This window comes from Orbicella faveolata, unplaced genomic scaffold, assembly GCF_042242905.1.
Source record: "Orbicella faveolata isolate gen_17 unplaced genomic scaffold, um_ofav_v1 contig_1, whole genome shotgun sequence".
Lineage (NCBI taxonomy): Eukaryota > Metazoa > Cnidaria > Anthozoa > Scleractinia > Merulinidae > Orbicella > Orbicella faveolata.
In genome coordinates, this window is record NW_028301536.1 from 22,229,445 (window position 1) to 22,255,000 (window position 25,556).

Here is a 25,556-nt window from a genome sequence, read left to right on the forward strand (position 1 = left end):
CGTGACGCGAAAGACAGTGGTAACGATAAAGAATCCAAACATGGCGACGTGAGCTCGCAGTTTTCAGAGGATTATAAACTTATTTTGGTACCAATACCACGATTAATATGGCATCTATGGTATCAGTTTCCATTTGAAGCATTTTCCTCGTTTGGCTGGATTTGGGCGCAAGGGAAATGACTGTGACGGCTACAGAACACTGAAATGAAGCTACCTCTCAGTGTGCTACTAACAGACAACAGCCTGGCAAATTATTCCACAACACTGTTACTTAAGGTAAGGTTAAAATCAAAAGCTGCTGTTTACGAAAATCACTTTTTGTACTGGTATTTTTCCATTGCTATTGCCCAAGTAAGCATTGAAGTTGGTTGAATTTTATTGCGTCGAGCTTTTATGATTTATACAGCGGTAAATTCAAATTCTCAGTACTGTACATCTCGCACGTGCCCCCCGTTGTTTTGAGCAAAAAGTATCCGAGACTGGCCTTTGTTTAAGGTCATAAGCTTTCAAAACGAAATCCCAACCTCTTAGAAATCCTCTTAGACAATACTTAAGGTGCTAGAAGTTGCAAAAAAGATAAAAGGTGCCTTTGTATTTTTTTAAGACACGGAGCATTTCAATCTAATTTGCATAGTTTTTTAATTTTCACGTGGTAGCTTTGACCTTTTGTAAAACTCTTGACCTCCTTTATAAATTTGAAATCCACTGTGAATATAAGCTATTTTGAATCGTACTTTAAGGTGCCTTAAGGTGCCTTTGTATTTTTTTAAGACATGGAGAATTTCAATCCAATTTGCATATTTTTTTAATTTGCACGTGGTAGCTTTGAACTTTTGTGAAATTCTTGTATTCCTTTATAAATTTGAAATATACTGTGAATGTAAGCTATTTTGAATCGTACTTTTTTCTGTGTTCTGTGCACATATCCCTTTGTGCAAAATGAGAATTTTTTTGGTTAGGGTGTTTCGATCGGATTTTTGAGTAACGATACTGTTCAACTTTGAGCGACTAATGCACCACTGTTATCAATCCAACAGAAAATCAAACGTTACTGGTGTGCTAGAGAAAGATGAAAGTAACAAATGGGGTACATTTCACTCAATAAATTTGTTTTAGATTTGGTCCTCAATGAGATTAATCCATATTCAACGTAATCCTAGAGTTTCGAATTAATTAAAACATTTTCAGCGTCAACTCAGGAAAATGTTCTGCTGATTTTCACTCATGTTGCTTGTTGCTTTCATTATAATTTTCTTTTGTCTCGAATCACCTACCATGCTATCGTACAATTCTGTATGCAGTGAAACCTGTATTAAGGTAGTGAGCAGACACCCTTGGGACCCTCATTAGTGTCCGCTTAATACATGGTGTCCACTGAAAACAGGTTTTAATATGTTGTGCAATAATAATTTATTATTTTATGGCTTTGGCTTGTGGCTGATATAACGCGCACTCTGATTGGCTAAGAGTGAGATTTGAGCAGTCATTATGCAGCTGTAATGCGCATGGGCTGATTACGGATTATGCAAATTAGGAAGGGCCCAGCTCTGAAAATTCATGTGCATTGAAATGATGAAAGCCGATTAAAAACAGTAAGAGAAAGTAAATTTGATTCTGAGTAGCTAAAAGTTTAGAGATTTTTCCTTAATAAAATTTATATAAAAGTTGTTTTGAATTACCAGCTGGTAACCTTGGCTGGCACAAGTGAAAAACAATCAAAGTTTGCCGAGTCTTAAGTACGCTTAAAGCTAAAATGGCTAGGTGAAAAACACCATCAACAGATCTGTCATGCATCCTGAGCAGAACACCGTGAAGAAACTTATAAGTTATCAACTTAGTCACAGCAATTAACGAAATATTGAACTCCGTCACAGTTCTCATGAAATAGATTCGCTAACCAGTTAACACAAGCAAGTGTAAATCAGCTTCCAGGATCATAAGATGTAAACAATCGGGTGGTTTCTGTTGGTAGCAGTGTTTTAGATAACTGCAGGAATTTTTAGACGTTCTCAATGCTTGAAAAGTTCATCCAGAAATCCCAGAATGAAGAAGGTGAAGATATGTTGTCGAAAGCGAATGCGAAGATCGAGTTATTCTGAGCAGTGCATTCTGAAGACTCTCTAAAGCATTAGTATTTTCTTTCACTGAAAGACTGTTTGTTTGGACTATTTTGAAGCACTTTCTGTCTTCTCTATATGTGTTGATACTTTGCTACAAAAGTCGGAAAAACTCCCCCATCAAGTTGTGGCACCATGATACTAAAATACCTTTTTGAGGCTGTAACAATCATTCTTCCCGTAAAGAAATCTGTTTTTAACAGAATACGTAATACAGTGGTGAAGTTCACTGACTGTCTAGTTTTGTCTTGGGTTTGAGACGATGAATGAATCCGCAAACATATGCATCACCGGATGTAAATTGATGACTTCCGCTCGAATAATCTTTTTCTTTTCTTTAATTCATGAGCCATATAATAAACAACTTAATAACCTCGACTGTTTGGTTGTTATGGGAAAATCTCAAACTGCGGCCTACTGTATTGACCTCGCTATTGCTTGGTCAATACAGCAAGGCCTCAGTTTGAGATTTTCCCGTACCGACCTCACTCTCAGTTATTAAGTAGTTATTATTAACCGTTTTGTAACACAATGTAAAACAGTGTAAGATCGAAGACTAGCTCATAGTACAATGTGCAGTTAGTCAATGCATCAATCTGGAATAATGGCTTAGCTTTAAAACAACATTGCTGAACAGTGACGGCCTTACCACCAGTGTCTACAGGAAACCAACACATACTGATCAGTACCTAGAGTATGATTCACACCACCCTCAGTCAGTAAAGCGCGGTATTGTGAAGTGTCTGTACGACTGGCTAAACATCTCGTGAGCAAACCATCAGTAATCGCTGGAGAGAAGAAACATCTGTCATCTGTACTTTTTTCTAACAAATATCCCTCCTCGTTTGTACAGAAGATCACAAAGGCATGAACAACCCCAAGAGGAGAGCCCGTCGTGGAATTTAAATCCACCACCGTTTTACCTTATGTCCAAGGAGTTTCGGGGTCTCTCTGCCGCTGCCTAGAACGACAAGGCATTCACACCGTCTTCAAGTCCCACACGACACGTCGGTCACACTTAGTGTGACCAAAGGACACCGTCAACCCGGCTAAACAAGATGGTGTTGTCTACAGGATTCCCTGTGAGTGCGGTAAAGTCTACATTGGGGAAACAGGGAGATCTATGCAGGAGAGGATCAAAGAACATGACAGGGATATACGACTCGCCCGTACCCAGACCTCCGCCGTTTCTGAACACACCCATGAGACCCGCCACTATCCTATCTGGAATGAGGTCAAGTTTATTGATCGAGATCCTCACTGGTACACACGTAGGGTCAAGGAAGCTATTCACATAAGACTTCACCCTACTAACATCAACAGGGATAGTGGAATTGAAATTCCTGAAGCATGGATGCCCACGATCAAAAAACACAACAACAGGAGAACAGTACAACAGTGGACCACTGAAGGAACAGCTACTCGTCGGAGCAATGGAACAATAGGAGGATCGAAATGCACCAATCACAGCCGACCTTTGTGATATAAATGATACCGTGCAATCAGTCGACCTTATCGCCTGAAGAAGACTAGCAGTACGCAGTCAAAACATTGTGATCTACATCTCAAGTGACTACATTGTGAGACAAATGATAATACACTTTATTATTGCATCTACCACGATGAATAACAACAACCTTTTCCTCGACAATGTTAAGGAGTCTCAGCAAAGCCTTTAGAGGTAAAAATCCCTTGAAGTGTGCAGTTACTGTAGGTTTTGTGCAACCAAATGGCTTAATATTAGTGTCTGCGTCCGCTTAACAGAGGTGCCCACTGAATGCAGGTCTATTCTACAGAAAATGTGGGAAGAAATGTTGGGAGGGTGTCCGCTTAATACAGGGTACACTTAATACTGGTTTCACTGTATTATGAATTGATAAAATGTACGATTGCTTTCCAGTGATTTTCCCAAAGCATGCTAAAATATCTTGAGTTGACATTGAAAATTATCAGCCTTAAAATGTTTCAATTAATTTGCAATGCCAGGATTACGTTGAATATGGGTTAACCTCATTGAGGGCCAAGTCTAAAAAAAATAATCGAGTGTTTTTTAATTGCCTTCCAATTTTAGGGATGTAATTTTAGGGACAATTTTTGATAAAAGGCATACCCCACACCAGGTGATATCCAAGCCAATGTTTCTGGAAGTCAAACAGAGCGATTTCTCTGAGATTTTCACTCCAGGAAATTAGATGTTATAAGATTCATTTAAGGTTACTTCCCACCGTCAGAGGCCAAAAAAATCGTTTTTTCTTTTATTTGACAAAATTTAAGTTCGTCATTTTATCTAGTGTTTCCAAAAGAGAAACATTAAAAATCTCAAAAAGCGGCCGAGTTATTTAGAATAAATAAAGTATTTTCAAATAAAGTTAATAAGCTAGGAAGGTGTCACAATCTTGTCAATGGGTGAGAACCCTGGGGAAATTTTCGCGGCAAACGCTCATCGCTCGTATTTCATGTCATTTGCATATTTTTATTTACATCACGCACTTGACAAAAATTCCCACGTGGAAGCTCTTTATGCTAACTCCTATGGAAAAATCAAAAGCAGAAAAAAGGCCTTGGGTAAAGAAAACGAAAAAACCCGGCTCAAAGAAGAAAGAAAAACCTCCATATTATCAAGGAAAGAAAAAAAAAAACCTTGCTGAAAGCGACAAAGGCCCTTGGTTTGGCCAAACGCCTTCGACAATCTCGGCGTCTGCAGAAGATCCTGAGCGTTCGAACATCCTTGGAGCAAGTAGCTTAAAAATCAAAGTTAATGTCAGTGCAGGCTGCGAACAAGATTCTTCGTCGGAATCTGGTGGAAGTGATAAAGAAAATGAAACCTACCCAAGGGAACTCATTTCAGCAATAAGGGTATTTCTTAAGCTGTCCATCGATTCCTTAACGTCTTGTTTTTCAGCGGCACATTTTCCGCCTTTAACCTTTTTAATGCGGGTTTTGCCTTTGCCTTTGCCTTTGGCGTCTTTGCCCATTATATTACGTCGCCGTCCTAAATTGAACTCCACTGAGCGAGATAAAAAAAAAACATGTTGCAATGCGATGCTTTTCCCGGGAAATCTTGATCTATTGTCATAGGCACTAGGAGGTCCTGTTGTTCCATTGGTTTGCGGTTTTATTAGGCGTGATAATCTCCGGGCGTGGTGCAAGTTGCTTACGAACCTTTACAAGCTAAAATCTCGCATTTGATTTTTGGAGGAATACATCCACTTTGAGCGAATTTATAGGGTATGCAGATTTGACGGATTTTCTTGAAATTTTGCCAGAACATTCCAGAGATAATGACAAACCAAAGTGTGTCGGGAAATTGTGATATTTAACACATTTTTCCCGTGGCGTTCATTTACGCAACAAGTCTCGCATATTTTTAGCTACTCCAACTTTAGAAGTGGATATCTAGACAACCAATCAGAATATCGAAAAAGCCCGACACACTTTCGTTGATTGATGCCTTGTGAATAAGACTGTGCAGCCATTTTGCTCGCACTGCGGAATCCGATACCCGATAAATTCAATAGAAGAAGCCATGGTCATTTCAGGCCTTACCGCCTCCTGACATTTCCTAAAAGAAAACATTGCTGAAATTGTATTTTTTTCGTAAAGTACATTTATTAAGCTTTCTTATGATATATAGTTTGTTGGGGTTTTATTGAAACTGGCGCGTGTACGATTTTTTTCCCGAAGGGCACCTGCGAAGGTGGGAAGTAACCTTAAGACCAGAATACCATTTAGTCAAGTCTTGTGGAAATAGTTTGCAATAACATTTAAGTTATCAGTAACAGGAAAATTTGCCATTTTGCGTAATATTATCTCCTCAGAGCTTTATTATCTAGCTCTCTGCACGCACTGCAGGCCTATGATGCTCCCTCATCATAGGCCTGCCGTGCGTGCAGAGAGCTAGATAATAAAGCTCTGAGGAGATATGAAAGGCCGCGTGCAAGAACATCCCCTAGATTTTTTGGCCATTTTGAAAGTGTTCAAAAATAGCTGAATTTTGGCATGTAGGCTTCGTTGTACCTGAGAAACACTGCTCTGAATTTTTTTTGGCTGGGGCGCTCTTCGTTCTCGAGAAATAACGTAAGCAAAAAGCTCAGTTTTCCAAGCGGCATCTTTTGGAGATCTTTTGTTGAACAAAAAAGAAAGAAACCTTATTATTTTGTTGAACAGCAAACAGGCAGACTGTTTATAGTGTATTCCACTGAATCTTAGCTGTCTTAAAGTCAAAGGAAAATAGTATATAGAGCGGAAATCTGGGAACAGATTGTTTACATCGGTTATTGTGACGTAAACACAACACGTGAATCGATCGAGCGGCAAATGAAATACCATCGAACGAAAAAGAGATGTGCCGCATTAGAGCTCTGTCAACTAATATCTTAAGCATAGTGTTAAAGTGTGCCTGCCTGGTGGTTGAGAGGCATCATAAAGCCTCAATAAACCCGTAAGTCATCAGCACGTTTTAAAGAATCAAAATGTGTTCTGAAACTTCGAAGGTAGCTGATATACCGTAATCATGTTATCGGCGTTCGAAGTCAGATCGAGCCAGGCAGCAAAGTCCAAGTGCAGTTCTTGCCCAAGAAAAATACCCTCTCGTGAGTTGTGGCACATTTGCCAAGCGTTGCTAGTGTCAAAGTTTGGAAAGCGAGAACTGGTTTTTGACTTATAAAATTTGTCTTGTATCGACCGCCATGTTTTCCCACGCATGAGGTGTAAAGACCCTTCCCGGCATGCATTGCGATCACGTTCTGCTCACGTTTCTCGAACTGGTAACTAGATTGTTTCGGCTTTTTTCATTTAAAGGTAATAATGGCCAACAAGTAGCAATCGATTGTAACATAGATCTGTGATCCAGGTTGCATTGATTTTATTTCATATCGGCATGATTTGTAGTGTTTTGAACTTCTGGGATCAGTGGACATGCAGATGTATGGAGACCCGTACGTTGCGCAGAAGGGTTAATTTGTTAATCTGTTAGGCGGTGCGTGACATAAAGCTACGATCGCGTTTGTCGAAAAATATGTATTTATCTTGGGATTTTTAGCCATTTAAGGCATTCCTGTATTTGGAAAAGTGCTTATTTGATGTTTATTTGTTCAGTGCAGATAGTCATTGTCCCAGATAACCAAAGTAAGTTCCAGATGTTAACACTATTTTCCGGCCGCCATATTTTACCTATTTAAACCTGAAATCAACATTTTTGAGCTTATACATTGCGTGAAATTAACATTTTGCTGTTTTCTAAGTGAAATCAACATCCTTTCCGTCATGCGTTACGTGAAATCAACATTTTTACGTATTTAGACCTGAAATTAACAATTTTCAGCTTATAAGTTGCATGAAATTAACATTTTGCTGTTTTCTAAGTGAAATCAACATCCTTGCCGTCACACGTTAACGTGAAATCAGCATTTTTACCTATTTAGACCTGAAATCAACATTTTTGAGCTTATACACTGCGTGAAATTAACATTTTGCTGTTTTCTAAGTGAAATCAACATCTTTGCCGTCACGCGTTAACGTGAAATCAGCATTTTTACCTATTTAGACCTGAGATCAACAATTTTTAGCTTATAAGTTGCGTGAAATTAACATTTTGCTGTTTTCTAAGTGAAATCAACATCCTTGCCGTCACGTGTTAACGTGAAATCAGCGTTTTTACCTATTTAGCCCTGAAATCAACAAATTTGAGCTTATACGCTGCGTGAAATTAACATTTTGCTGTTTTCTAAGTGAAATCAACATCCTTGCCGTCACACGTTAACGTAAAATCAGCATTTTTACCTATTTAGACCTGAAATTAACATTTTTGAGCTTATACGTTGCGTGAAATTAACATTTTGCTGTTTTCTAAGTGAAATCAACATCTTTGCCGTCACGCGTTAACGTGAAATCAGCATTTTTACCTATTTGGACCTGAAATCAACATTTTTGAGCTTATACCCTGCGTGAAATTAACATTTTGCCGTTTTCTAAGTGAAATCAACATCCTCGCCATCACGCGTTAACGTGAAATCAGCATTTTTACCTATTTAGACCTGAAATTAACTTTTTTGAGCTTATATGTTGCGTGAAATTAACATTTTGCTGTTTTCTAAGTGAAATCAACATCCTTGCCGTCACGCGTTAACATGAAATCAGCATTTTTACCTATTTAGGCCTGAAATAAACATTTTTGAGTTTATACGCTGCGTAAAATTAACATTTTGCTGTTTTCTAAGTGAAATCAACATCCCTACCGTCACGGGTTAACATGAAATCAACATTTAAACCTTTTTTGACCTAAAATCAACATTTTTGAGCTTTTACGTTGCATAAAATTGACATTTTGCTGCTTTCTAAGAGAAATCAACATCCTTGCTGTCGTGCGTTAACATGAGTCAACATTTTAAGCACTTTTGACCTGAAATCAACAAATTTGAGCTTATATAAGCTGCGTGCAATTGACATTTTGTTGGTTTCTAAGTAAAATCAAAGTCCTTGCGGTTGCGGCAGGCCGATTCTTTGTTATAATAAACCGAGGTGAGACTTCCACTTATAACAAAGGCTTGGCTTGGCTAGGCTATTATAACAAAGGATCGGCTCTGTTTATCATAACAAAGGCCCGGCTTCGTTTATTTGAAGGACTCGGCGGGAAAAGGGCGTCAGGTATTTTAATCAAAGGTGAACTTTGTCAAAAACGCTCCAAATTTCGCATGCAGTTTCGTTCAGGTATGTTAAGCAATGTCCCGTAGTTTTCGCGCTAAAGTTTGCTTCGTTCTCGAGATATTGCGTATGCAATAAACCACTCGCTTTTTCCAACCTGTGTGCCTTTTTTGCATACGTTATTTCTCAAGAACGAAAGGCAACCCAGCGAAAAAAACTTCAGAGCAATGTTTCTCAGGTGAAACGAAGCCCACATGCCAAAATTCAGCTAGTTTTAAGCACTTTAAAAATTGGCCGAAAAATCTAGGGGATGTTCTTGCACGTGGCCTTTCAATTGTACTTTTTTAAGCAGTTGGAACGATCTTAAGGTAATCTTTAAGATAAAAAAAAACTCCACGAAAAGATATTATATCCGCAGCTAGTTATTGCACGAAAAAGATTTTTTGCATATTAATTACTTAATTGAGAGTTGACAAGTACTGTCAAATGAATTAATTATCGAGGCAAGAAGTCACATGACATCAAGATCATGCTGAGTTGACACACGCTTCGTGTGCCATAATCAGTCTTTGGAGAAGAAAAAGCGATCTTTCCCGTTTTCAGCGGCTAAAGAAAGGCCAAAGTAGGCGAAAAACTCTTTCAACAAAGAGTGGGCTGCTAAATTAGTGGAAAGCGACAAAGGGTCGTTTTACAACCTAGAAAAACTGCTGGATTTCATCGACAACAATGACGATCACGAAGCCAGCGAGCAAGCCGAAATGAACGCAAGCAAGCAAGCATTTTGTAGGGGATCTTCAATGGGCCCTCGGCATCTTAACTGACATGGTCATAATTTTGAAGATTAGTCAACCGATTCGTAAAATTTTGAATGCTGATACAGTAAATCAAAAGATAATTTCACGTTTACTAACCTTGGAATTCTGACTTCACACATGAAAAAGCGGGTTTATTCATAGACTACGAGTAGTATTTTGACACCTTGAAACTTCACTCATAATTTTCTCGAAAATGCTCTTGTAGATTTTTTTTAAATTTTTCCATTGTTAAGACAACTATGTTAAGTCCAAGATCCCAATGTCATATTTTCAAAATTATCCCTGATGGCAAGTTATTTGGTCTTATTTAAAATGGACTATGGCATCATTTCTTTGCTATGGTAACTCAGATCCTGGTGAAATGTACCCCATTTGAAACTTTGACATCTTTCCCTAGCACACCAGTAACGTTTGATTTTCTCTTGGATTGATAATAGTGGTGCTCTAGTCGCTCAAATTGAATGGTATCATTACTCAAAAATCTGAGCGAGCCACCTGAAAGGGTTTACTTTGTGGGTAGTGGGTTTTGTACGGAGAAATTAAGGTTGCTGACTTGTGTCATCAGTTAGAACTGCAAATCAAGCAAACAAATTTTAGGAACATATTGGATAGGAATGGTGACTGGTCTGTCCTGTAAAACACTTGTGCGACAAGATACAAGCACCAGGGGTGGTGAATGGCTAAATTATCTAAGACTTTGTGGGAATGGGAGAATAGCATTTTTCTTTACCTACAAGGGCTCCAAGACAATGAACAAATCAGAACTCTGAGACCTCTTAGCCATGCAAAGAGGTTGAGACTCCGAGACAGTTTTGTGGAAAATATATAGAGGATATTACACGGTGGCGAGAAGATATGAATTTTATGTTCGAATGGCAAGAACAATATCTCACTCGTTCACTTCGCTCACTCGTGAGATATTGTTCTTGCCACGAGAACATAAAATTCATATCTTGGAGCCAACGTGTAATGTTCTTTTTATTATATGGAGACTAAATATTGAAACCAATTCAACAAAAGCAAAAGGTGGGAATCGTGACGTCATTGAACAATACGACACTCACAAAGGTGACATACAGAAAATACGCCACTCAGGTCCCGGATGAAGTGGCGTATGGAATCTACGAGTGGTTTAGTTCCCAGTAAAACACTCTTCTCCATATACTAAATGGGGTTATGAGACGCACATACACTGTAGTTGCTTAAAAAATGTTAGTACTGTAATTGTAAAAGGGACAGGGAAGTGAAATGATTGTTTTGAATTTCAAACTGACAATACTATACTTTGAGGTCATAAATTTCTATCAACTGGACAGTATATTTTTGGGTCTGTTGATTAATCCAAGAGATTTTTTGTTCTATTTTCTATTTTCTATACTTAGAATTCTACTTGTACACTTATGCATATGCTGCAATCTGATTGGCTGAGGTATCATACTATGAGCCATTAGTGTGCAAAGGCTTAAGGCTGTCTACAAATTGACAAAGTCTCCCATGCATATCTTTCTGAAATTTTGGGGAAACACTAAAAAAAAAAAGATAATGAAGTCAAAATTGTTGAGGAGGTGAACAGGAAATTGTTAAAAAGTTTACAAGTACTTGACCGCAGGTGCCCAGTTGAAAGTATAATGGACCATTTTGATAAAGTCACAGTTGAAAGCAAATGCTTTTTCCCTGGTGGACAATTTTTTAAAAAATTTGACAAGTTCATATGAAACGTCGTATTTTACTAAATTTGGCACGAGTAAGAGTGATTGTTGGTGAGAACCAAAGAAAATTACAAAAATGTGACCACAAGGACCAAGAAGCTGGTGGTGTTTGGAATCGTTTGATAATTTGACAAAAGAGACTTCAGACACAGCTTTCATGTGTTACAATATTATTTCACTTTAATTTGTGTTATCATCTTGTGAATCATCTTTTATGAACATTGAAGAAACTTGCACAAACATACAGTCAAACCTCTCTAATATGGACACCGAATAGACAGAGGGAAGTGTCCGTATTAGAGAGGTGTCTGTATTGGAGAGGTCACTATCATGACATTACTTTAAGTCTCCACTGACAGTTTAGAGTGTTTGGATTTGTAAATGTATGTTTTGAAAACTAACATTTTGACATTTTCTGGTATTGGTTAACACTGAATGATAAAGTGTCAATGTTTGTAACCACCGATAGGAAATGGTACCACAAGTAAGTGGTACCACAAATTATTGACGCCTGGTCCCAGGGGTGTGTTTTTATCTTTAAAAATGCTTATTTTAACATACATGTGAATACATAACACTATCAAAAATATCTATAAAACAAACGAAGCAGAAACAGATGCTAAAGACGCGCTAAAAATGAGGTTTGTATTCACTGTTCATTGGTCGTTGATTGACTGGCTGTTGACGAAAATTTATTTTTGGTAGTTGGGATGAACTTTAATGACTGTTGCTGTTGTGTAGAGGTGGTCATTGTAGAGAGGGTAGAATAAGAGTGAATGTATGGACTATCCACCGGGATAACAACGTTGCAGTGGCCGTTGTAGAGAGGTAGCTGTTAGTGGAAATTGGACTGTATTAGCATACACAATGATAGACATGCTATGTTGGAAGACCCGCTAATTTGCAGTCATGACTAATGGATGACAAAGTAGGTAGTCTGGTTGTATTTTTTGTTTGCTTTCTTTTTTTTTAATGCACAAATTAATTTAGAACTAGCTCTGAATCAAATTTTCCTTTGACGTGTAAACAACCAGACAAAATGTATGGTCACTCCAATGATTGAACTGGACAAAATCAATTTTTGACTGGACATTGTCTGTTGACCAGCCGTTCTTTCAAGCCCTGTTCTAGAATAACCATGAAATATTGGTGGGAGCAACACTCTCAGAGTCTTTCAGTATAATGTTATATCCCCAAAGGACATCAATGAGAAAGTTTATATTACGGTCTGCTAAACATGAAATGTTTGATGTCCAATCATGCCACATTTGACACCAAATTAGAGCATGTTTTGGCATCATGTATTCAAGCTTAGATGCAAGCAATGGTATTACAATGTAAAAGGTTGAGGAAACCTACAGACAAAGTGGGTGGTTTCACATCAAAGTTTTGGATATTTTACATACTCATTTTGTTGAGACCATTGTTTTTAAGAGTGTACATGTTGACTACAGAAAATGTGGTGAATTTAGTAGTGAATTAGAGGAACATGTGGTGTGAAGTCATGGGTGATTAAGAGAGGGAAGTACTATTTTTAACGATAATTGCTTGACTCCAGATGCCAAATGAATACATGATTGTACAATTTTATTTTTTATTCTTCTGTCAGGCCACTGGATTGATGTGGTTGCTAAAGACTGAAATGGTGGTGAGACAGACCAAAAAAAAAAAAAAGGGCACTGATGTAGCGGTAAATGGCAACAGTTGCAACTGGAAGAAACTAAATCTGTCACCTCGGCTAACCAGGTAAATACTATTAATACTGGAAAATGCTAGGAATTTGATTATCACACCTGAAGCCAGATCTTTAAGTATTGGTCCATATAAGAAGGATAGCACCGCGCGGCAAGGAATGCAAAAAGGTGCTAACTTTTGTGCAATTTTGCTATTGTTGTACCATACTTCTGATTGGCTCAATCAATAAACTCTACCAAAACTTCAGATAGCTGTTTATACATTAATGCGTAACTGATCAACTATCTTCCTTTCAACAAAACCTGTTCTGAGTCTAAATACCACAGTAATCCTACGTGGGGAACATTGGAAAATTGGAAGCTTTTATTGTCTTTGTTTACGACTGTTGTGATTGGTTGAATGTTTTAACACAAAGGAAACTACCTTTCAAAATAGAGTTAAAATACATTTTATTTCATAAACCTTCTTTCCATCAGTTGATTCATTCTACGTATGAAAACACAACCGTTTTGATGTGGGAAAGCGTATTGCCACAGAATAATAGAAAATGCTACAGTTCTTATCTGGATCATTACTTAAAACACTGGGTCTTGGGTTCAGAAAAAAAAAACTACTCGGTCAGCCTATTAAACATTTGTGCCTATCAGCAGTGGCTATTAAAACTACACTGAATTTAAACTACTCAATTTAAACTACCCTGAAGTGAGATCTTTATAACACTGGGTCTTGGGTTCAGGAAAAAAAAATACTCAGTGTGTATCAGCCTATCAGAATTTTGTGCCCACCAGTAGTAGCAGAAGTGTCAGAAAAAAGAGGGTTCTTATATCAGGCATTCCTCTTCTCTCCCACTCCCCCAGTCCTCTCCCTCCCTGTCTTCCCCACTTTACACTTCCCTGCTATTAAGGCTGGCAAAGGTAACAAAAGATTATAATGCAGAGATTGCATTCAAAGTTGGAATTATCAATCAGGCTAGAAAGTAGTTTGTAACATCAGGAGCTGATTGTTGAAAAGCCAATTATAGACAGAAACCTTTTTTGTTCTTCAGGTTCACCTTTGGCAAAGTTCCTTGTTCTAAAATTCTGTTAGTTGTATTATATTTTATATACACAGAACTTTACAGTGCTACATGTACGTGCCTTACCACTGCCACCTACAAAATTTAGTTTTTGACATCTGTTTGACAACTTCTGATGGCTTCCATTTCAAATGGCCAATCAAACTGGGACAACTTGCCGCTGGTTTCAGATGTTTGCAGCTTGAGACTTTTGAAATTCCCACGAGAGTGAATGGTTAATTTGGCAATTTAACATCACTGCCCTCAACAGCTCCCATGTTTTGATTGGCTGGTTAAAAATACAGCAATTAATATGAAAAAGTTGTCATGAAGATGTCAAAATCAAGTAATCACTGTACAAGGTCATAATCCAGAATCATTTCTGAATGTTTCATTTCATAGTCAACAGTAAATGGACAGTAGATATATCTGGAAAGACAGTGGACAAACCTGGATGGACAGTGGGCAAACCTGGATGGACAGTGGACAAACCTGGATGGACAGTGGGCAAACCCAAAGCATTCAAACCTTGACCAACCAGGTAAATATGTGTAAATGTACACAGTTACTGTGGAACATGTGCCAGGTCATAATCAAGAATCTTTTCTGAATGTCTCATTTCATAGTCAGCAATGGATGGACAGTAGACATATCTGGAAAGACAGTGGACAAACCTGGATGGACGGTGGGCAAACCCAAAACATTCAAACCTTGACCAACCAGGTAAATACATGTAAATGTACACAGTTACTGTGGATCATGTGTCAGGTCATAATCAAGAATCTTTTCTGAATGTGTCATTTCATAGTCAACAATGGATGGACAGTAGACATATCTGGAAAGACAGTGGACAAACCTGGATTGACAGTGGGCAAACCTGGATGGACAGTGGGCAGGCCTGAAACATTCAAACCTTGGCCAATCAGGTAAATACGTGTAAATGTACACAGTTACTTTGGATCACATGTCAGGTCATAATCAAGAATCTTTTCTGAAAGTCTCATTACATACTAATCAACAATGGATGGACAGTATACTATAGTCTGACAAGTTTGGGCAGACAGTAGACAAACCTGGATAGGAAATGGTTGTGTTGAACTAAGCTATGTACAGTCTGACCAAGGTCGTCATGAAAACTAGGTACACATTAATTAGTGAATGAAATAGAATATTAAGTAATTTATATTTTTGCGGGGTGTATTGGGTGCCTGTGTGTGGTAGTACCTGTACAGGGGGGCGGTCACACTCTTCCTAGAGTGGCTGATGTGCACTGGTCCACATGCGACACCAGGTTCTGACATATGGCTCCCAGGCACACCACCGGCAATGGTGTCGACCCACTGGCTGAACTACATCAGGGTAGCCAGCTCAGCTCAACAGGAAATTGGCTAGTGATAGGAAAGGGCAGATGGGGCTCTATAGCTGTGGGAAGCAACCCATCTAGGAGGTGGAAAACTCCAAGCCAAAACCCAGGGGGTAGTACCTGTCAGCTTAACAAGGCAACTACCTACGGGAAGGAGAATCCCGATAACACACCAACCATCTCCACTGGAGTTGGTCGTAGGGCTAATCACCCTACACAACCTGATTATCGAAACCAGAGACTAATTGAGGACAAAGTATACTGGATCAAGCACGGCGACTTGCCAAACTCCAGGTGACAACTTTATCACTTGGGACAATGGCAGAATGACGGACACGGGTGAAATCTGCAAAGAAGCTTGTGGACGAAGAGGGTCGTTGGCTAATCTCAAAATTATACTTAGGATCGGATGCTGGAATGTGAGCACCATGTATAGCATTGGCAAAACAGCTCAAGTAAGATCAGAGATGCTACTACATAGGATCAGTATCCTGGGAACTAGTGAGTGTAGGTGGGCTGGGTGTGGCAGACTCAGAACTCAGACTGGAGAGACCATCCTCTACTCAGGTAGGGAAGATGATGTTTACCAAAGTGGGGTAGCAATCGTGATGACCAGGCATGCCAGAGGATGTCTGGAGAGTTGGACACCTGTCAGCAGCCGTATCATTACGGCCAGATTCTACTCTTAATACATAAAGACAACTGTAGTACAAGTGTACGCTCCAACCAACGATGTGGAAGACAAGGTAAAGGAGACCTTTTACGATCAATTGCAGAAGGCGCTGGATGCGGTTCCCAGACACAACATGCTCTTGGTAATGGGAGACTGGAACGCTAAGGTGGGAGAGTCAGCAGGGTGAGAGCGGCATTGTAGGGAAACATGGTTTAAATTGTGAGAGAATCGACAATGGCTACCGCTTTGTGTATCTAACAACTGCCCCATAACATCAACCATGTTTCCTCATAAGGATGTGCACAAGTATACATGGACCTCCCCAGACAGTCGCCATGAGAACCAGATCGAGCATGTGGCAGTCAGGTCCTGGTTTAAGAGGTCAGTCCGAAACACAAGAGCACACAGAGGAGCTAATGTGGGGAGCGACCACAACCTTGTCATAACTAAAGCCAAACTCAAGTTGAACAGCACAAGCAAGAAACAGGTGGGGACTGCAAGGCACAAGGAGCGTAAACTGAGAATACCTGAGGGAAGACAGCAGTTCCAGCTTGAACTGAGGAATAGATTCAGCATCCCCCAGGCGCTAGACCAGAATGATATGGATGCAGATGACCACCAGAACAGTGAGCAGCCTGTCCCAACCAACAACATAGAGCAAAGGTGTTAGAAGATCAAGACCGCCTACACTGAAATGGCACTGAATGTACTGGGGTGCAGGAAGGAGAGTAAGAGCTTGAACAGCACAGACAGTTGGAGAAAGATTGAGGAGAGGAGGAAACTAAAGAAGAAGATAGATGGTGCAAGATCAGAAAGGCTGAAGAACAAAACCAGAAATGAGTACAGAGAAAAAGACAAGGAGGTGAAGAAGACTCTTAGGAAGGACAAGATATACGAGATAAACGGTGTCGCACGTGAAGCTGAAGATGCTGCACAGCAGGATCAAATGAAGGGAGTAAATGAAGCAACTAGGAGGTTATGCAATGAAGGGCCAAGGAAGGTAGGAATGGGGAAGAGCAATGAAGGAAGGCTATTGACCAAAGAAGGCAAAGTCAAAGCCAGATGGCAAAAGCACTTCATGGAGGTTCTAAACAGGCCAGTTCCTGAGGTTGCTGCTGAGGTGGACAAGATAAATGTGGTGAATGACAGCATTGACATAGGAGAGATAACAAGGAAGGAGATTAAGAGTGTACTGGGGGACATAAAAAGTGGTAAGGCACAAGGTATAGATAGCATTACAGCAGACCTTCTAAAGGCTGACACTGACACCACAGCAAATATCCTGCATGGGCTATTCAACACAATTTGGGAGGAAGAAAGTGTCCCTAGGGACTGGTCCAGAGGGCTTATCATCAAACTGCCCAAGAAAGGGGATTTCACAAGTTGTGGGAACTGGAGAGGTATCACCCTCATGTCCATTGTAGCTAAGGTGGCTGGAAGAGTTCTGATTAAGAGGATTGTTGCTGGGACAGACGCTGAGTTGAGAAGGTAACAAGCTGGCTTTAGAAAGGGAAGGAGCACAAAAGAACAGATCTTTGTACTCAGGAATATCGTCGACCAGATAGTTGAATGGAACTTTAGCCTGTACCTATGCTTTGTGGACTACGAGAAGGCCTTTGACAGCATAAACAGAGGCATTCTCTGGACGATCATGAGATGCTATGGAATACCACCAAAGATTGTGAGAATGGTGCAAGTCATGTACAAAAACTGCTCAAGTGCAGTGGTGAATGGCGATGGAAGAACAGACTGGTTTCAGGTGAAGTCGGATGTTAAGCAGGGATACAACATGTCAGGGTTCCTGTTTCTCTTGGTGGTTGACTGGGTGATGAGGACAGTTGAACATGCAGTAACCAGCATCAGGTGGAAGATAACAACTACGTTAGAGGACTTAGACTTTGCAGAGGACTTGGCACTTATCTCAAGTACATTCACACACATCCAGCCAAAGATTGACCGCCTGAATAGAAAAGGGAAGGGAACGGGCCTGAAAATCAGCACCAAGAATACCAAACTCATGAGGATCAACACAAAGAACAACTATGCAGTTGTAGTAGGTGGACAGGAAATAGAGGATGTGGACAGCTTTGACTATCTAGGAGCAAGAGTGACCAAGCATGGAGGGGCTGAGGACAACATCCAGAGCCATTTAGGAAAAGTTACAGCAGCATTTAACAAACTAGCCAAGATCTAGAGAAGTGGTCAACTGAGCAAGGACACCAAGATCAGGATCGTCAAGTCCAGCATCATAGCAGTGCTAATCTACGGATGCGAGACTTGGAGAATGACCAATAGGGATGAGGTGAAGGCAGACACATTCCTCCACAAGCACCTACAGAGGGTGTTAAAGATATATTGGCCAATGCGGGTTACCAACAAAGAAGTGAGGCAAAGAGCTAGGACTTGCACCATCTGTGAGCAGATTAGGAGATGGAGGTGGCGCTGGATAGGGCATGTATTGCATAATATGGACCACCTACAGAACCCATGCATTGCCCTAGCCTGGGCATCAGAGGGTAAGAGGAGTAGGGGCCAGCCAAGGGAGACATGGAGGTGAACTGTACAGGGAAAGGGGCAGAAGGTGGGTTTTGCCACTTGGAATGAGGCTGTTGCTGCTGTGAGGGACAGAGCAGATTGGGGGAGACAAGTCAATTGCCCTATTCTCCCAGAGGAGAGCCAGGACTAATGATGATGAGGAATTTATATTTTAAATAATGATGAGTAATCCCAATGTCACTGTTAAACAAAATGAGAGTTAAAACCAAAAAACTGGTAAAAATGTTTGTTGTCTAAAGCTTTAGATTAGATCCCACAATACTGTAACTTATTAGTTTGCTTGTTTTGTCACAGGATGCTAGACAGCAGAGATCGTCACAAGACAGCATGGACTTGGAGAGACAGGAAAATGGCAACACACCTAGAGACACAAATTAAAGAGGATGCTTAAAGATTGGCTACCAAGACAAGACAACAGGATGGTTTATTATTAGTAGTTTTTCTGTTTAATTGAGTTTTTATTTGGCCCAGCCCGGGAGGCCTTTGAACGTGGGGTGCAGCTGGCCCGGGGTTTTCCTCCTAGGGGCAAGTGGACGTACGGGGAGGTTTTTCACCCAGCTGTTGTTCCACAACCCCTGTTCAGGTTAGTTGATTGTTTCTTTAGCTCGATAGTCTTCAACTAGATTATCATAATGGACTCATGGCCAACACCTTGCTTTGGTTTGGAGTAAGACAACCTGATTGACGCTTACTTCACTACATTACTTACTGAAACACACAACTCTTAACCGATACCAACAACTTCTTGCCCTTCAGCCAACAAGTGACTTTTTCATGACCTCAACAAACCAATCAACAGCACTAACTTCACACAGAACCAACACAAACTTGGCTTTAGAACAATAGATGGATTGAAACTGAGAACATCTGACACCAAGACCTTTCATGGCCTCAACAAACCAAACAACAAACTATAACTTCAAACAGGACCAACACAAACTTAACCTAACAATAGATGGACTAAAACTAGACAACATCTGACACTGACAGCTACTTACACCGTACAGCTGACTTGTACATGTATTTATGATTTCAACAAACAAACCAACAAACTTGAACTTCAAACAGAACCAACACAAACTTTACTAACTGCAATAGATGGATTGAAACTGAGATCTCAAACCAACAATTACATACACCTTACAGATGATGTATTCATGACCCCAACAAAGCAACCAACAAACTTTTAATTGACTTCTAACAGAACCAACACAAACTTGACTGTCTAACAATAGATGGATTAAAACTACACAACATATGACGCTGACATCTTTACACCCTACAAGATTCATGACGTATTCTCAACCTCAACAAACCAACTAACAAACATTTAATTAGCTGTAGACAAAATCAACACAAATTTGACAAACGTTATGCAATGAAGATGGATTGAGACTATACATGCATGCAACATCTGACACTTACAACTACTTACACGTGAAAATTGACTTATTGTGACCTCAACAAACCTTAAATGTGCGTCAGAATACTACGGACTAATATTCTGACTTAACCATGATCACCGAAACTTGACAGACTACCGAAACTGCACAAGCCACATACCAATGCAAAGATTAGCATTGAGTCAGATAATTTTATTATTATATGTAGATGTGTGTGCCACCATTTATCAGAAAAGTGCCTTTCCTTGAACCAAAACCACCCTAGCTGTCTCTGCATGAGATTAATTGGGTCATTGATTGAAAGCAGAGATCTCTGTTACTGTATGTAGTTTTCACTCCAGGTTGCTTTATATTAGATAAAATTGATTTGAAATAAATTATTCAAGACGTTGTTTGTTTCATGATGTGGTCCCTTAGGATGTAGTTCGCAGCGCTTTTACTCTTACTGCTAGTCCACATAGTCTTCATCCGGCAATGAGGGCTAGCAGGAAGTAGTCAAATACCGCAATTTGCATCCCGAGGGAATACACTGTAGGACAGACAATGACCCACTTTACATTGACCAGCCACCATCTTTTTCATGAGCAATTTTATTAATTTTTTTGGATGCACATTATTGGGAGAACTACAAGCTGTGGCAAAGATCTCTGAATCCAATCAATGAACCAGTTAATCGTGAAACCCATTCCATCTGGCTGATTTAAATCCATTGAACGGTAAATTTTACTCTTGCACTTGTTTGTTCCATTTGAGTTAGGGTTGAAGGTTCTAGCATAAGATTCCCTTGAGCAGTTTTTTTCCCATCCTTTACTGCAATGTATGAAGTACAGTTTCTCTCAGACAGTCTCAAGAATATTAAAATTGTTTAGAAAAGTGGACCAAAAGTTGCAAAACAATTTCAAAAATTAATCGTTTAAGAAACAAATCAGTATAGCGCATATCAATCTAAAAGCCATAATATCAGCATAGAAATTCTCTTACCTTGTCTCCACATCTTTCCAATAGTTACTGCTTGATAATTATTTTTTAGAAACAAACTAAGACAAATTTTCTTGTGACACCTTATCATTTGGTCAATTCTCATTATGTCTGGTTCAATCTGTGAGGAGAAACTAATTGCTGATCATTTCTGGGGTTTAAAGGATTGAACAAAGATTTACAAAAACAGATAATGTTCAACTTAATTGCAAGAATCTATTTCTTCAATTCCAAAATTCATACTATGTACAAAACACTAGAACACGTATGACGTACAATAAATTATTTCCTTAGAGGCTTTGCATTGAACAAAATTACACTTAAAGAAAAATATGTAAGTCAAATTTCAAAATTTGCACATTTATGCTGAACAAAGTCGGGAAAACAAACAGGATTAGCCTGGTTAATGATAACTGCTACATATAAGCAACGTTTATCTTTTGAGCACAGACTAAGGTTTCATTCTTCGTGTAACTAAAATTTTGAGGGTCGAGGGCCTAAGCACAGTCAGCACATGCTCAGGATACCCAGTTTTTCTCCATTCTGCTTTTGCCATGAAGTTTGTTTCATTACAAGCTAAGATAAATTACTATCAATGATTGGGAAAACTCTTAGTATTTAGTCAACAAATTCTTCAGTGCTCAAAGGGAAACTTGCTAAATAATTACTTGTCATTTAAGTGCATTTCATTAGAATCAATATTTAACTAATGAACTCTTACAACAATCAACATCATGCTGCCATGCAAACTTATTACCTACTGTAGCTTTCATAAATCTTAAAATAATGTTTGTTTTTAATATGGTTTGTTAAATTTGTACTTAGTTTTAAGACGTTGACTCGTTGCTTTCGAATAGGCAGGCAGTGATTCAAAAATAATTTCGTTTTTGAATAATTAAATGCCTGGCAACTTGATGGTGGCTGTTTAATTCATAAACAAGGGAAGCATTTAATATTATAAATATAATAATCTCAAGAAATTCAGAACAAATGTTTTTCATTTTCAATTATATCAATTTGGATAAGAATTATTTTATCTCCAAAACTTGGCGTGGGTACACAGTTTGCATTTTGCATTACATGTTCAGTTGTCGTAACGACTGGAAGTGGAAATGACATCTATTTACTATGAGGCTACCACAAAATTTAGCAGCTTTGTTATGGCAATGTTAACAATTTTTCCTAGTTTTTCAACACTATAGTTGTACCATTATTATTAATGCTTCCTTTGTTTATATTATGTTAATTCACTCTGTACATATTAAGTAGATCTGCAAGCTCATTAGCCCAAACTGAAATTATACAAGCAAAAAATTAGTACTTACTTCCAAGTGCAACAAAACTTGCAACGACTAGCTAAGAGCGATGACAGTCTTATTGTGTCCACTCCACCATATTTACCTTCTTGACTGAATTTATTACTTTCAAGACTTACCAAAATGTTCATTAATTTACAAAATTAACGTTATATGCCTTAAGCCACAAAATATGACACTATTTGATTGCAGAGAAGTTTGAGTGGCAATCGCACTGAAGAACTAACCATTTTTTGTTACTTTGGATTTTTTTTTAGAATTGGGCTATTTTGGTATTCCAAAGTCTCATTAATTTTTCATTCCATTTCAATTTCTCAATTTTTGATTCAGTTATTCCTGGCTAATGGTAATATTTCATTTTAAGAAAGAGTACATGTAAGGTCAAGAGTCTGCATTTTTAACTTTAGTTATATTGCTTTTTCTTTTGTTTTCCTGTTAATTTGTTTTAATTTACAAACAGCGTCATGATGCTTTCACGTAAGTATATAAACAAACCTTTTTGCCGAGCCTCATAAAAATGATCACAGCGTTAGTAATATTACTTTCATAATGCAGACTGTTGATGAACATTAATTATTGATTTATTGTAATTTTATTTGCACAGATTGTTTGGTTCTTTCTTGGTGTTGCATGCCATCATATTTGGAAGGCTCCTGTAGGCCTCCTTTAAACTTTTTCTTTGATTTATTTCCTCTACAGATTATAGGGATTTTTTTCTACTGTTTTCTTTTTTATTCTTGAAGGCACTTTTTGTGCTTGGCACCTAAACACACACGCTCACAGTCTAGTTTAAGACTTCAATCTTGTTTCTTTTTTTCTGGACATGCATCACCAAGAAACAGCCATTTTTTGTTTATTAGTTTAGTTATAATGCTAATGAGCTTGCATGCATGGACTAATTTAGTTGTTAGGTTCTTTTGTGATCCTAGGACAGAAGGTGGCACACACATCAAGACCGAAGACTGGTCATATTTAAATCTAGTCAGTCACGTCCCTGCTGGGTTGCGGAAGCTCTGCCTCTGAGAAGGTGTGTTTCTGATGTCCTCTGAAATATTCCAATCGAGAAATCCTGGGAAACTTTATCTGATCCTGTAATTCAAGCCGGGGATAGCTGGGCACTTGGAAGAGTTGGCCGTTTGCTCTCAAGTGGGGTGGACAGTGTGACGGAAGGTGAGAGTTTGCTTTTCATGTCTTGAGGGTTTCACATAATTTGTCACAACACCACATCATCAATTTCGGCCCGGCAAGATGCTTGTCTGAAGTCAATGTATCAGGAAATGTTCCACAAACAAGGACGTAAAACAGGAGTGTTGAATTGTGGAGCTCAAGGAAGGTGCATCTCTAGAGAAAGCATAGACAGGGGAGATCACTGAATTTCATCGGTCTGACCTGATTGGATTTTTACAAATGACATCAAATTGAGCTGAGTTGCTGGGGGTCTCTCTGATTGAGTTGCTACTGGGTCAGGTTTTCTCTTTTTTCTAGGTTCATTAAATAAACTTAAACTTAAAAATACTAAAATAAAATCCTATAGGCCTGATTATAAACAAAACACATCTTTTTGAAAAACAATTCTTATTTAGCATTTTCTTAAATTTCATTCTCCCTGTTAAAGAATTTCAAACAACTGAATTATTTTCGTTCCGTGTTTTCATTTTCATTTAACTTTCATTTAACTAATTTTCCAAAGAATTACTATCATTAGGTTGACACTCCATAAACTTTAGGGAATCTAAGCACTAGCTTTTGGTACCTGGGTCTCTCGGATTGCTTTGGTAACCAACATGAGTTGTGATTGGGTCAATAGTTACCTTGATAACCAAGCAATTACAGCTCATGCTAGTTAACAAAGCAATCTGAGAAATCCTTGTGCTGAATGCCTGTGCCTAATCTTCCTAAGTGTCTGGAGTGTTTAATAGTCGTTCTTCTTTGTCAATTGGCTATTTGTCAGAAGCTAAATATGTAATTGGTGTTTGAGAATAATTCTTCGTCGGTAGGCCGGTTAACTGTTAAGTAAATCGGGGACGTAACGTTTAACAGTTAGTTGGTCTGTTGATGAAGGGTAATTCTGAAACATCTTGCATTGATCATTATTTTAAGCATTTTAGTTACCGGTAATTCAATTTCTAACCAACCTAACTAATCAAACAGAAATTCAAAACAATTTATATTATAGATATAAATTAAATCAATAGAGCATTTCTTTATTCAAACTGAAATTTACTTTTTTGTAACGACACTAAAACTTTCATAATTATAAACATTTTGAGGGGGTGATACTTTTTTAGGTAGGCTCAATTTTTTCATGGGTTAAATCTATTCCATTAAAATCCACTAAAATTCAGATTTCCTCGGATTGTCACGCGATTCTCCTCTACAAAGTGAGGATAGACATTGCGTGAGCAGAGAAGTCAGAGATGCGAAGGACGCTGCAGTCTCTCGTAATGGGAATTTTTGATTAACAAACAAAAATATTTTAAACTTCTACAATGGAAATTAACGAGTCAAGTTGGATTTTTAAACCATTTCAAGTCGAACTAGGCCAAATTAAAAAAAGACCAAATTTATTAGTCAACAATTTTCTAGTTTCAAATCCTTGCACGAATAATTATTTAATTTAAACACAACATAACTTAAGCACCTACTAACAATGTTAGCAGCGATTCGGCCTAAACTTCAAGCTTGCTTTAGTTTTCAAATAACAACAAGACCCGCTCAGTTTCGTTTGCTAATTGTTCGTGTCAGATCACGGATGTTCTCTGGAGAATCGTCTTTCTAATTATTCATTCATTCGCACGGCAATTTGATTTGCTTATGAATAAACAGCTCTCCAGGGTTACGTCACGTGGTATGAAATACGACAATAAACAAACAAGCTGAATAAGCATAATTAACTAAAACCTTTTCAATATTTTTATTATTAAAACAAAACTTAACTTTTTTGCTATACAAATCGGCCAGTTTCTTTTATCCGAATTAAAGAGATATACCTGACATCGGTAGCTTCACAGGTGAGAGACTTTTAGCAGCTTGTGCTCTTTGGTGAAGTTTGTGGAATGACGGTCGGTCGGAGGTTTGGTCGGAGGTCAGACTGGCGGATTCTGTGTTCAAATCTTTTTTTGATTTCAACGGTGATGCACTGAAATTGAGCGCCATACTTAAGCGCTTCGGTTTTTCTTGTCCGGGTTGCGGAAATTTCCAACTTAAATGGGTTTCCATCCAAAATATTCTGGGA

General features: G+C 38.7%; 1 long non-coding RNA gene and 1 pseudogene across 3 annotated transcripts in view; both read left to right on the plus strand.

Moving 5' to 3' along the window:
• The window catches only part of LOC110068580 (uncharacterized), a 26,021-nt gene continuing 465 nt past the window's right edge, over window positions 1–25,556 (plus strand). The window contains exons 1-7 of one of the 3 annotated variants that reach the window (XR_016209088.1): window positions 11,430–11,924; window positions 12,025–12,211; window positions 12,893–13,029; window positions 14,435–14,573; window positions 14,659–14,755; window positions 14,841–14,958; window positions 18,919–25,556. The exon at window positions 18,919–25,556 is cut by the window's right edge and continues 465 nt beyond it. This is a non-coding gene — a long non-coding RNA (uncharacterized LOC110068580). Of the gene's footprint in view, window positions 277–11,429; window positions 11,925–12,024; window positions 12,212–12,892; window positions 13,030–14,434; window positions 14,574–14,658; window positions 14,756–14,840; window positions 14,959–18,918 lie in introns of those variants that run through there. The other 2 variants (XR_016209087.1, XR_016209090.1) reach the window with 2 other exon arrangements.
• LOC149118414 (uncharacterized) lies at window positions 1,754–5,690 on the plus strand (annotated as a pseudogene).